The sequence below is a fragment of the Hibiscus syriacus genome, unplaced genomic scaffold, assembly GCF_006381635.1.
Source record: "Hibiscus syriacus cultivar Baekdansim isolate YM2019G1 unplaced genomic scaffold, ASM638163v2 tig00111582_pilon, whole genome shotgun sequence".
Lineage (NCBI taxonomy): Eukaryota > Viridiplantae > Streptophyta > Magnoliopsida > Malvales > Malvaceae > Hibiscus > Hibiscus syriacus.
The window spans coordinates 7145557-7158546 of NW_024063126.1; the positions used below are offsets into that span (position 1 = coordinate 7145557).

A 12990-nucleotide genomic window follows, 5' to 3' on the forward strand; every position below is an offset into this window, starting at 1 on the left:
AACCCTTTAATTTCTATAAATTACCAATGCCTTGGCATTTGTCAGGCATCTCATTTCATACATTTATCAAACCTTTGTAAGTTTATTCTCTCCTCAAGTTATTAATTGAACTTTATATACTTATCAAGTTTTTCTTGTGGCGTCACCCCTTCACTTCCAAAGATACTTGTGGTTCCTAGTTCTTCTATAACTAGTGGGTCTAAGTCCTTTGCTACCACCCTAACTTGAACATATAAGGAACAAAGTTAGACTTTCATATAGCCTAGGTTCTTCCTTGTTCTTGTTAATATTATCAACCCCATCTATCTTGTTTCTTAAAACCATCACCACTCCCATCACTAAACAAGCCCACCATAATCACCATTTTTTAGCTCGTACCAGGCCCAAGATTCGACCCGACCTGGTAGACCACCATTTTCTTCATCCACCGACATCCATAATTGCCACCAACCAAATTCCAGCTGGATCTACAACAAAAAAAAATGATATCAATAATATTTACTTTCATCATTGTGTTTCAGAAAAAGTAAAAAGAAAAAGTAAAAGTAAATGCAAAAGAAAAAGAAAAAGTAAAGAAAAAAAGTTGTAAAATCGAGGCTATAAACACCCGAAGAAAAAAATGTATTTGGGGGGTTTCATTCCCATTCAAAAATCAATAAAAAGTAAAAAAAATATTCAAATTTTATTTTATTTTTATTAGTTTTCGAAACAAAAAAATATAATAAAAATGAGAGTACCTTATGTTCTGCTGGAGCCTCACCGACATTCGGGGGGTCGTTTCGCATATCCAAATGGTGGGCAGGAGCATCTTGAGGATATGAACAACATACTTAAATTTGTGCCTGATCCAACAGTGGACAACGGAGATTCGAGCGGTGGAAGCTGAGGGGTTATCGGCTTATTTCGAGGCGTTGGGGGCCGTTTTTCACAAAACCAAGCTCGGATCCATGACCATCGCATCGAGACGAGTCTCCTGATAAATTTTTGTGGCCAACGACCACCGGAGGCGGCAGCGACGCGGCTACTGGCGGCGGTGATGTGGCTACCGACGGCGGCCGACGACGACCGGGACGGCGGTCATTGAGAGCCCGAAGACCAGTCGGAATTATAAAGAGAGGAGAGGCCCTCTCTCTCTCTAATTATAAACATTTTTGTCGTAGAAGATCAAATGAATTTTAAACATAGGTTTATAAGTTGCTAAATAAACCTATACGACCCCCTTAAACTTTACAAATGACATTTATAATTAATGGTAGCATATAGAGGAGATTTAGTGGTGATTTTTAGGCTTAATGTATTTTTTCAGGCTTTGTTATTGATGTTGTTCATGTGGTATCGATTCTGATTGAATAAGTGTTGAAATCTGGATGAAAATAGCCTCAAGTATCGATATTGTTTATAGTGTATTGATTTCAAGATTCAATTTTCAAACATCAAAGTTGAAATTAGCATCAATACTGGTGAGTATCAATACTAGCAATTGGATATCAAAAGCCATTTTAATTAATATCATTTTAAAGGTTGTTTTAAAATCGATATTGAGATATAATATTGATACCCAAGGATTGTATCGATATCCTTAGGAGAGTATCGATACCAACAAAGAGAATTTAGCTAAAGGCCTGGATTGAAATGGGACTTGAGTGTAGTTGATCAATTGATCTTGTTATGTAATATTAATTCATCAAATGTCTAAAATACACATAAAAGAGTAGAGTTACAATAATGTCCCTATATGACTAAGTGTAAAATAAGATTGTCCTTAGTAGTATAAGGATATTGTTATTGACCTTAGTAGCATTACTAAGATTAAATGTAGGTTAAGTGGTGTAGGTAAGATTGTTTGTGTGGCTTTAGTGGTGATTGCTTCTATACATATACGATGTATCTATATACGCTAGCCTTAGTGGAAGATAAATATCTATCTAATATGGCCTTAGTGGTGAGATGTAGATACATATGTGTATACTACTATGGCCTTAGTGACAAGATCTATACGAATATCCAAGATCACTTCTTTATACTTATACTCGATTCTAGATTAGATCAAGAGATATTGTGATATTGATGTTGTTGTGATTCATTATTGCCTTGGTAGATATTGATATTAGGAGTTCATGGTTAGGACCTTAGTTAGAGAATAAGGAAAGTAGGAGACTTATATTGTTTAGCTAATGAGATTGTTGAACTTAAACATGGAATGTCTTGGGTTCATGTAGTGGCAAATATATTGCTTACTTAGGATGGACACGTGCCCACACTTAAATCTAAATTTTCTTCAATTTGTTTTCAAATTCATATACAGAACTGAGAGCTGGATAAGGTTTAAGTAAACTGAAAAGCCCTTGTCATTTTTCTCGGACAGAAAACAAAAACAAAAGAGAAGAAAAGAACTAAAAATTCGGAGAAAGAGAGAAATTGTATAGAAAAAACTGAAGATGGAAGCAGTTCAATCGACGACCAAAAAGCAAAGAATCGCTACTCACACACATCAAATGGCTTGGTCTCGATGTAATCACACCCTCTCTCCTTCTTTTCGTGTCTATTTTCCGAGCATCAATACTATGCCTTTTCGTTTGTTCCTGCAAATGAGGCTGTAACTGTGTGCATTTCGGAGTTATCTTTTTGTTTTATTAATCCATGGGAAGTTCGTTTTCTCAATCGGTGAAATATGCAAAGTGAAAAGAATTAGTTTGATAGTTGAACGCAAGGGATTATCAAGTTATTTTTTCCCTTATACATTGTAAACTTTAATAGACGAGTTTTATTATGTTTTTCTAGAATGAAAAGAAATACACTAATTAGCTAACATTTTCCGTTCCGTTTTGATCATGATCATCAAGTTTCTTAAGCAATTAGATAGAATAATCAGTGACCAAAACAAAACAAAAAATTAAATTTAGTGATGATTTTGAAAAAAATAATAATTGAATGACCAAAGCGAAACCATATGACTAGTTGAGTGACTAAATATGTAACTTACCATTGTATTTTTTAATGGAGTTAACGAGTTGGGGTAAACAAAGTAAAGATTTTAATTTTAGGGGGCAAAACGTTCCAAAAATACATTAAGTGGAAACTCGGTACAAATGATATACTTTAAGGGGTAATGGTGCATTTAATCCTATAATAAATAAGAATAATATAAAAAAATAAATACTAATAGTAAGTACTAATAATATTATATAATAACAAAATGTAATAATAATATAAAAATATATATAAATAAAAAATTAGTCCCTAACGAAAATAAATGTTTGCATAGCTTACATCCTTTAAATGTTGACTTTTAATCAACTTTAAAGCATAGACAAGACCTCTATCATACCCATTTGATACATCATAATGAAATCATAAGTTTGACCACCAAATTCACCTAGTTTGACCAATTTACAAATAGTCATTAGGATCTTACGACTGATACATGTATTAAAGGACACCATACACATCTCCGATTGAGACTAAATCAGTCATGGATCATTGGTAACTGATCGACCCTCTTTCTTTTTCCTTATGATTATCCATTTTCTCCATTCTTCAAACACAGTTTAACGATCATTCTCTCACTTACTACAAATGTGTCTAAACCACAAAAAGTGAATCACTCACCACCGAACGAGCCCACCTTGTTCCCTTCAAAAATTGGTTTAGTGAGTGTGGATAGACTTCATTATTGACAAAATCAATTGAAATCTCACCCAAAAACCAAAACAACCATCCTCGTCTCCCTCAAAAAAACCAAAACGGTTATCATCGTGTCCTCTTTCTCTCGCAAAACTTACCCAACTTCTTTGGCCAACTCATTAGACAAAGTTATAGAAACATAAACTACAAGGAGAAAGGCCAAACAACATGCGCAAAGAAGCAACGCCTTTGACGACGTCGTCTGTAAGGGGGACATGAAAAAGCATGCACAGTAGCTACAACGACTATCTCAGCAGATCTCTAGTTTCGATGGGCCTCGCTATGCTTAGATACTCGGTAAACCTCATAGGGTACCATGTAACATTTTGAAAAATTAATGGATGCAGATATTTAGTATCTTTATATGGATCCCAAATATCATGGAATGCTCATTTTATCCTCTATCATGTTACCATGGTGTTGAGTTGCCCCCACTATGCAGTCATACTGGGGATGCCCATAATATTCTGTTAAAAGAACATTGAGTTACCTATGCTATAAGCGTTTAAATGCTTCCACTCACCGTAAAAGACGGGAAACCTCCAAACGCGAGAGAAGTTTCTACCCATTCACTACAGAAATGTTGAGTTACCTTCGTACCCGCTGACTGTGAGTTGTCTGTGTAGGGTGTTGAGTTATCTTTACCCTGACTTGCATCCACGAAACAGCCTAAGGGATTGAGATGCCTCCACTCCGGTGTTGAGATGCCTTTTTTTGGAAATGTCACTACAAATATGTCTCAGTTCTACTTGTAGTGTTGGTACGCATAGAGATGTCTCCACTCCCACTGCAGTACCTACATTAAGAGTTGAGAATCCTCTATTTCAACACCAAGATGCCTCCACTTATTGTCAAAATTTCCCCATATATTTTAGTATTCCTCCCCTAGTAATAAGAGATTAGCCGATGCCGACTCTACTATCACAAAATGATGAAAGGCATACCTTTCCTGCGCATGTTTGAATAAGGTCGCTACCTCTCGCTTAAGCATCAAACAAACTCTCCTTAAAGAGGAAAAAATAAGCTGCCTTTGCCCCTACAAATGACGGGTTGTTAGGAAACCTCTAATGACAAACAAGCTAAAAAATATGAACATTCCTTCACCGGTTGCAACTGTTCGCTCAAACCAAAAGAGTGTTAGAGTATGCCCAAAGACCAATCATATGATGATTGTATTAATACTTTTATTTACTGATTTTGTTGAATAAAGGCATTGTCGTTATTATTTTCAGTTATATATATGTGTTTAACATAAACTGGAAGATAATAAAGTCCATATAATGACATAATTGTTATTATTAAAAGATCCCTAGTCAAGTATTATTATGGGCATGGACAATAATAAAACGCTTAAGACTAACATGTTATTGATTGATGACAACGAGTTGTCATTGACATAGAGATGTCAGAATTGATACATGATTATATTGTTAGAGAACAATGTATTGGATTGACCCACCATGAGCATATGTCTTGGATTATTATGTGACAGTCATAACATTGCTCATGGTGATGATTATATGTATGATCTTCAGACTTGAGATCAATACTATCCCAACATATATTGTTGTATGTTTTGATGCAGCTAAAAAACTCCGTAACTGGTTGCTCTATAAAGACTGTTATTGAATATATCTCAATATATGTAGTGAGTGTGTGATTAAGATAGGATTTGTCCTTCCTACATAATAGGAAATATATCACAGGCCACTTGATTGAGTAAGACTAGAAACGCATGGTCATGCTCGAATAAGTTGATATTAGATATCATAAACTATTCGTTAATTAAAGTCTACTCTGGATATCAAGAAACAATAGATGGGCTATACAAGTGTGACTATTCCAAGACTTCTGCCTATTCTAGATGTAAAGGACATAAGGATGGAATACATAAAAGAGTTAATCACCAAGATGATATGTCGAATCATATTTTCTTGTAACTTAGGTGACAATGATATATTGCTAGATGTCACTCATTGTATGTAATATTAGAATTGTTCTAATAATTACTGCTAACGTTACAAGAACCTACAGGGTCACACCCTAGGATTGAAACGAGCAAAGATATACAATTTGTTGTACGTTACTAAAATATATCTAGAGATAATTAAGTATATATTTTAATAATCCCGAATATTTAATTTCAATTAATTAAATATATATTTAATTAATTTAAAATAATAAAATCCCTAATATGATTAGGGTAACTTGGATATAAAAAGATTATTAAATTCTATTAATTAAATATAGTTTAATTAATTTGAAATAATAGAAACCCTAATATGATTAGGGTAACTTGACTATAAAAGGGTGTGTTAGGTCTAGGAGCCATTTTTGAAGAACAAACACACAAAACCTTCAGCCGTTTTTCTCTCAAAATTGTTTTGGGAAGAAAAATATTGCTCTCAATCGGGTGAACTGAGTAGAGGCCGAGATGTGATTTCGTGGAGGCTTACGATTCGAACCGATCTACACCACCAGTATTCACTGTTGTTCTTGTTGTTTTTCAAGGAACCCGCTGTAAGTATTCGCATCCCTTCATCCCGATTTTAGTTTTTCGTACTTGAATCATTGGTGAGACCGTCGAGTTTTATTTCCGTTGTGCCATGGGGTGCGTCGATGGTCCCAACAATGGCATCAGAGCCACTTGTACGATCTGAATTTGGGTTAAATTTTTTGTTGATGCGATATGTATGAGATGCTTGTTTTAGTTTTATCGATTTCAGTAAATATGCTGATATTATTGTTCGAATCGATAAAGATTAATATGTTAATTTGTTAATATGTTTTCAATCGATTTGTTCTTGGATGATCTGTGGGAGTGTGATAGCAGATCGCGTTTGGAAGTGGAACAATGGTTGTTCGGATGCAGAAAACCTTCGGGATTGAAAATCCCAAAAGCACGATTCTATTCATAATAGTTATCAAATCGTGAAGTTTTTCCATGGAAACATAAGTACTGTTTTTCAAAAAATCCCACCGGCCGTATCGCGACCCCTCATCAGCAGTACAAATTGAAGTCCCATATTAACATTTTTAACAAAGGCGTAACAATGTGTATATATATATGATATGTTTGTTTTGCACGGTGTTTTATATGCATGGTTATAGCCCTTTTTCAATTTACAATGGTTTATTTTGAAATACGGTCTGCGAGCGATGCCTTTCTATATCTATGTTGTATTTCTCTTCTTATCTTACTCCCTCGTATGTAGAACAAGTTTCTTTTAAAATTATAAACCTATGAAGATTCACAAGGAGCAGAAGAATGGATAGAAGATGCCTAGAGAACATTCTTAGGCTTTAGGGTTCTTGGTTCTCCCATTAGCTTGAGATGGGCCACCTTAGTCATTATTTTAGGCTATAACCGTTGCACCTTATTTATTGCTATATTTGTTATGTATGTAATGCATCAAATGGTAAAATAAGAATAAATATTGATGAGATAAAAAAGGGCCTAATATTAAAACGAACAATGATGATATAATTACGCAAATCCCTCTTTATAATCTAAGTTAACTTAACCGTCCAATATTTACCCTCGTTAAGGCTTTGATCGATATTGTGTGGGCTTTGCCAAAGCATTGGCACATAAATCTATCTTGGTTAAATGCGAAAAATAAGCAAGTGATATTCACCAGTTGAAATATTGGTAATAACTTAGCTAGGTTATTCTAATAGGATTAGAAATCTAGAGGTTAAATATTTGGATAAGTCATGAGATGACTTGAACAAAAGTTGTTCACCAAAATGACGAGTTACATTAGATGTAACTAGTAAAGTGTTACTTACCTAAATAATCACTATCCTAAAAGAAAAGCCAAAGCTGATTTAGCAAATTGATGTATTATGGATCCTCACCCACTAGAAAAAGTTTCGTTGAATTTTTCCAAAATTAAAACAAAGAGCATTTTTAATTTTGAATAAAATAGTGGGAGTAATTTGTAAATAAAGTCCTATTTATAAATTTTAATTCGGTAAATTTACTTACTTTAATATTTCCGTTGTTGTAGATTTAATGGCAAACAACACTTTATCATTACGATCACTCCTTGAGAAGGATAAACTTAATGGCATAAACTTCCTTGACTGGTTTCGTAATAAGAAAATTGTTCTCAAACAGGAAAGGAAAGAATATGTCATTGAGGAACATGTTCCTGATGAACCGGCAGCTAATACTTCAAAAGCTAACAAAGACAAATTCAAGAAACATATGGATTATATGTTAGATGTTGGATGTCTAATGCTTGCCACCATGACTCCTGAGCTTCAGAAGCAACATGAGGACATGGTTGCATATGAGATGATTCAAAATCTCAAAGAAATATATGAAGGGCAAGCACGCCAAGAGATATATTAGACATCTAAAGCTCTATTTCAATGCAAAATGGCAGAGGGAACTCCTATAGGAGCTCATGTCATCAAGATGGGCTACATCCAAACGTTGGAAAAGCTGTGATTTCCTCTGAAAGATGAATTGGCTACCGATGTTATCCTGCAATCGTTGCCAGATAGTTTTAGCTAATTTGTCCTTAATTTCAACATGAATGAAATTAACAAGACTTTGCCACAGTTACTTGGCATGTTACGAACTGCTGAAAGTAACATGAAAAAGGTTGGACCTAAGCCCATTCTGATGGTCCACAAGGACAAAGGAAAGGGAAAGAAAAAGGTAGTGGAAAAGTCTAAGGGAAATGGTAAGACCAAACCAAAAGGGAAAAATGCATTGAAACCCAAAGGGAGAGTTAGCAAAGAAGGAAAATGTTTCCATTGCGATAAGACCGGACACTGGAAGAGAAACTGCCTTGTTTACCTTGAAGAGGTCCAGAAAGCAAAAGCAAACGGAACATTTGTTTCAGGTATTTATGTTATTGATGTTAATTTGTCAACATCTACTTCTTGGGTATTAGATATCAGTTGTTGTTCTCATATTTTTACTTTTGTACAAGGACTGCAAAAGAAAAGGAATCTGGCTAAAGGAGAAATGGACCTACAAGTGGGAAATGGAGCAATAGTTGTTGCATTATCTATAAGGACATATGTTTTATCTTTTCCAAGTGGACTTGATTTAAATTTAGAGGATTGTTATTATGTGCCTAGTTTGACTAAGAACATTATTTCTATTTCTTGTTTGGAAAAGATTGACTTTGATATTATTATTAAGAATAATTGTTGTTCTTTTTATCTCGATAATGTTTTTTATGGTTCGGCATAATTTTGTTAATGGTCTCTATATTTTGGATCAAGATAACACCATTTATAACATAAATACTAAGAGATCAAAATCAAATGACTCGAATCAAACTTATCTTTGGCATTGTCGTTTAGGCCATATAAGTGAGAAACGCATATCAAAACTCCATAAAGATGGATTCTTAGATTCATTTGTTTTCGAACAATATGATTATGCGAATCTTGCTTGTTGGGAAAAATGACTAAATCTCCTTTTAATAGTAAAGGTGAGCGAGCAAGTGATTTATTGGGGTTAATACATTATGATGTATGTGGACCAATGAATACACAAGCCAGAGGTGGATTCCATTACTTTATTACTTTTACCAATGACTTTAGTCGGTATGGGTATATTTATCTTATGCGCTATAAATATGAAGCCCTTGAAAAGTTTAAGGAATTTAAAAATGAAGTACAAAATCAACAAGGAAAGAGTATTAAGGCACTTCGATCAGATCGAGGTGGAGAATACTTAAGCATAGGGTTTGATGAACTCCTAAAAGAATGTGGGATTGTCTCACAGCTTACACCACCTAGTACACCACAGTGGAATGGAGTTTCTGAAAGAAAGAATCGAACACTGTTATACATGGTTTGATCGATGATGAGTCATAGTGATCTTCTGACTTATTTTTGGGGACATGCACTTGAAACAACCGCTTTCACACTAAATCGTGTTCCATCTAAATCGGTTCAAAAGTCACCAAACGAGATATGGACTACGAAACGTCCCAGTATATCTTTTATGAAGATTTAGGGTTGTGAAGCTTATATAAAACATCAGATGTCTACAATGCTCGAACCTAAATCTCATAAGTGTATATTTGTTGGATATTCTAAAAAAACTAAGGGATACTATTTCTTCAACCCTAACGAGAACAAAGTGTTTGTTGCTCAAACATGAGTTTTTCTCGAAAGAGAATTTCTCTCAAAGAAAGGGAAGGGTAGAAATATTGAACTTGGAGAAGTTCAAGAGCAACAAATAAATGAATCTGAAGTTGAGCATGTTTCACAAGTTGTTGAGGAGCATTCAACAGATTTATAAACACAATCACTGCATAGATCCACAAGAGAACATTATGCACCTGAGATATTTGGATTTCTCGTTACGACTCATTGAGATGTTCCTCTTATGGATCAAGATGATCCCAGGACTTATCAAGAGGTAGTGTCTAGCCCAGACTCTGAGAAATGGCTTGAAGCCATGAGATCTGAGATGGATTCCATGTCAGTAAAACAAGTATGGACTTTGGTTGAGCCACCTGAAGGGGTTAAACCTATAGGGTGTAAATGGGTTTTCAAGAAGAAAATTGACATAGATGGTAATGTACAAACATACAAGGGGCGATTAGTCGCTAAAGGTTTTCGACAAGTTCATGTTGTAGAGTATGACGAAACATTCTCCCCTGTAGCTATGTTTAAGTCCATCCAGATCATGCTCACAATAGCTACATTCCATGATTATGAAATCTGGCAAATGGACGTCAAAACTGTATTCCTTAATGGAAAACTTGAAGAGGATGTGTATATGACACAACCAGAAGGTTTTGTCTTTCCAGGAAATACTGGAAAGGTTTGTAAGCTACAGAGGTCTATTTATGGACTAAATCAAGCTTCTCAAAGCTGGAATCTTTGTTTCAATGATGCAATCAAAGAGTTTGGTTTTATCAGAAATGAAGATGAGCCTTGTGTTTATAAGAAGGCTAGTGGGAGCATTGTTTCTTTCCTAATCTTGTATGTATATGACATACTCATCATAGGAAATGATATACCTACTTTACAGTCTCTTAAGACTTGGTTAAGTAGTTGTTTTTCTATGAAAGATTTGGGTGAGGTAGCGTATATCTTAGGAGTTAAGATCTATAGAGATAGATCAAGACGACTTCTAGGTCTAATTCAAAGTACATATACAGACAAAGTGTTGAAAAGGTTTAGTATGGAAGAATCCAAGAAAGGATTTTTTGCCTATGAGACATGGCATTTCTCTTTCGAAGGAAATGTGTCCTTCAACTCCACAAGAAAGAGAATGGATGAATAAGATTCCATATACTTCGGCTATTGGTTCTATCATGTATACCATGATATGTACTCGACTAGATGTATTGTATGCTTTAAGCATGACGAGTCGGTATCAAGAGAACCCTGGTGAAAATAATTGGGTTGCGGTTAAAAATATCCTTAAGTACTTAAGAAGAACTAAGGATAAATTTCTTATCTATGGAGGGGAGGAAGATCTTTGTATAAAGGTTATACTAATGCCAGCTTCCAAACTGACAAGGATAGCTCACGATCGCAATCGGGTTTTGTGTTTTGTCTTAATGGAGGTGTTGTGAGCTGGAAAAGTTTGAAGCAAGACACAGTAGCTGATTTTACAATAGAGGCTGAATACATTACATCCAGTGAAGCAGCAAAAGAGGTTGCTTGGATCAAGAAGTTTATAATGGAATTAGGGGTTGTTCCCAGCATATCAGATGTTGTAGAAATCCGTTGTGAAAATAATGGAGCCATTGCACAAACAAAGGAACCCAGATCTCACCAACGATCCAAACATATTCTTAGGCGCTTTCATCTCATTCGAGAGATCATTGATCAAGGAGGTGTGGAAATATGTAGAGTACACGCGGATGACAACATTGATGATCCCTTTACGAAGCCTCTTACACAGCAAAGGCATGATCGTCACACTGAGTCACTCGGTATTAGATATGGGAGTGATTGGTCTTAGTGCTAGTGGGAGATTGTTAGAGTATGCCCAAAGACCAATCATATGATGATTGTATTAATTCTTTTATTTACCGATTTTATTGAATAAAGGCATTGTTGCTATTATTTTTAGTTATATATATGTGTTTAACATAAACTGGAAGATAATAAAGTCCATATAATGACATAATTGTTATTATTAAAAGATCCCTAGTCAAGTATTATTATGGGCATGGACAATAATAATACGATTAAGACTAACATGTTATTGATTGATAACAACAAGTTGTCATTAACATAGAGATGTCAAAATTGATAAATGATTATATTGTTAGAGAACAATGTATTGGATTAACCCACCATGAGCATATGTCTTGGATTATTATATGACAATCATAACATTGCTCATGGTGATGACTATATGTATGATCCTCAGACTTGATATCAATACTATCCCAACATATGTTGTTGTATGTTTTGATGCAGCTAAACAAGCTCTGTAACTGGTTGCTCTATAAAGACTGTTATTGAATATATCTCAATATATGTAGTGGCTGAGTATGATTAAGATAGGATTTGTCCTTCCTACATAATAGGAAATATATCACAGGCCACTTGATTGAGTAAGACTAGAAACGCATGGACGTGCTCGAATCAGTTGATATGAGATATCATAAACTATTCGTTAATTAAAGTCTACTCTAGATATCAAGAAACAATAAATAGACTATACAAGTGTGACTATTCCAAGACTTGTGCCTATTATAGATATAAATGACATAAGGATGTAATACATAAAAGAGTTAATCACCAAGATGATATATCGAATCATATTTTCTTGTAACTTAGGTGACAATGATATATTGCTAGATGTCACTCATTGTATGTAATATTAGAATTGTTCTAATAATTACTACTAACGTTACAAGAACCTACAGGGTCACACCCTAGGATTGAAACGAGCAAAGATGTACAATTTGTTGTACGATACTAAAATATATCTAGAGTTAATTAAGTATATATTTTAATAACCTCGAATATTTAATTTCAATTAATTAAATATAGATTTAATTAATTTGAAATAATAAAATCCCTAATATGATTAGGGTAACTTGGATATAAAAGGATTATTAAATTCCAACTAATTAAATATAGATTTAATTAATTTGAAATAATAGAAACCCTAATATGATTAGGGTAACTTGGCTATAAAAGGGTGTGTTAGGTCTAGCAACCGTTCTTGAAGAACACACAAACAAAACCTTCAGCCGTTTTTCTCTCAAAACTGTTTTGGGGAAGAAAAATATTGCTCTCAATCGGGTGAACTTAGTAGAGGTCGAGACATGATTTCGTGGAGGCTTACGATTCGAA

At 34.5% G+C, this 12990-nt stretch overlaps 1 pseudogene; it reads right to left on the reverse strand.

Moving 5' to 3' along the window:
* Window positions 1-338: 338 nt before the first annotated feature.
* Window positions 339-12990, reverse strand: part of LOC120165407 — a 33964-nt pseudogene continuing 21312 nt past the window's right edge.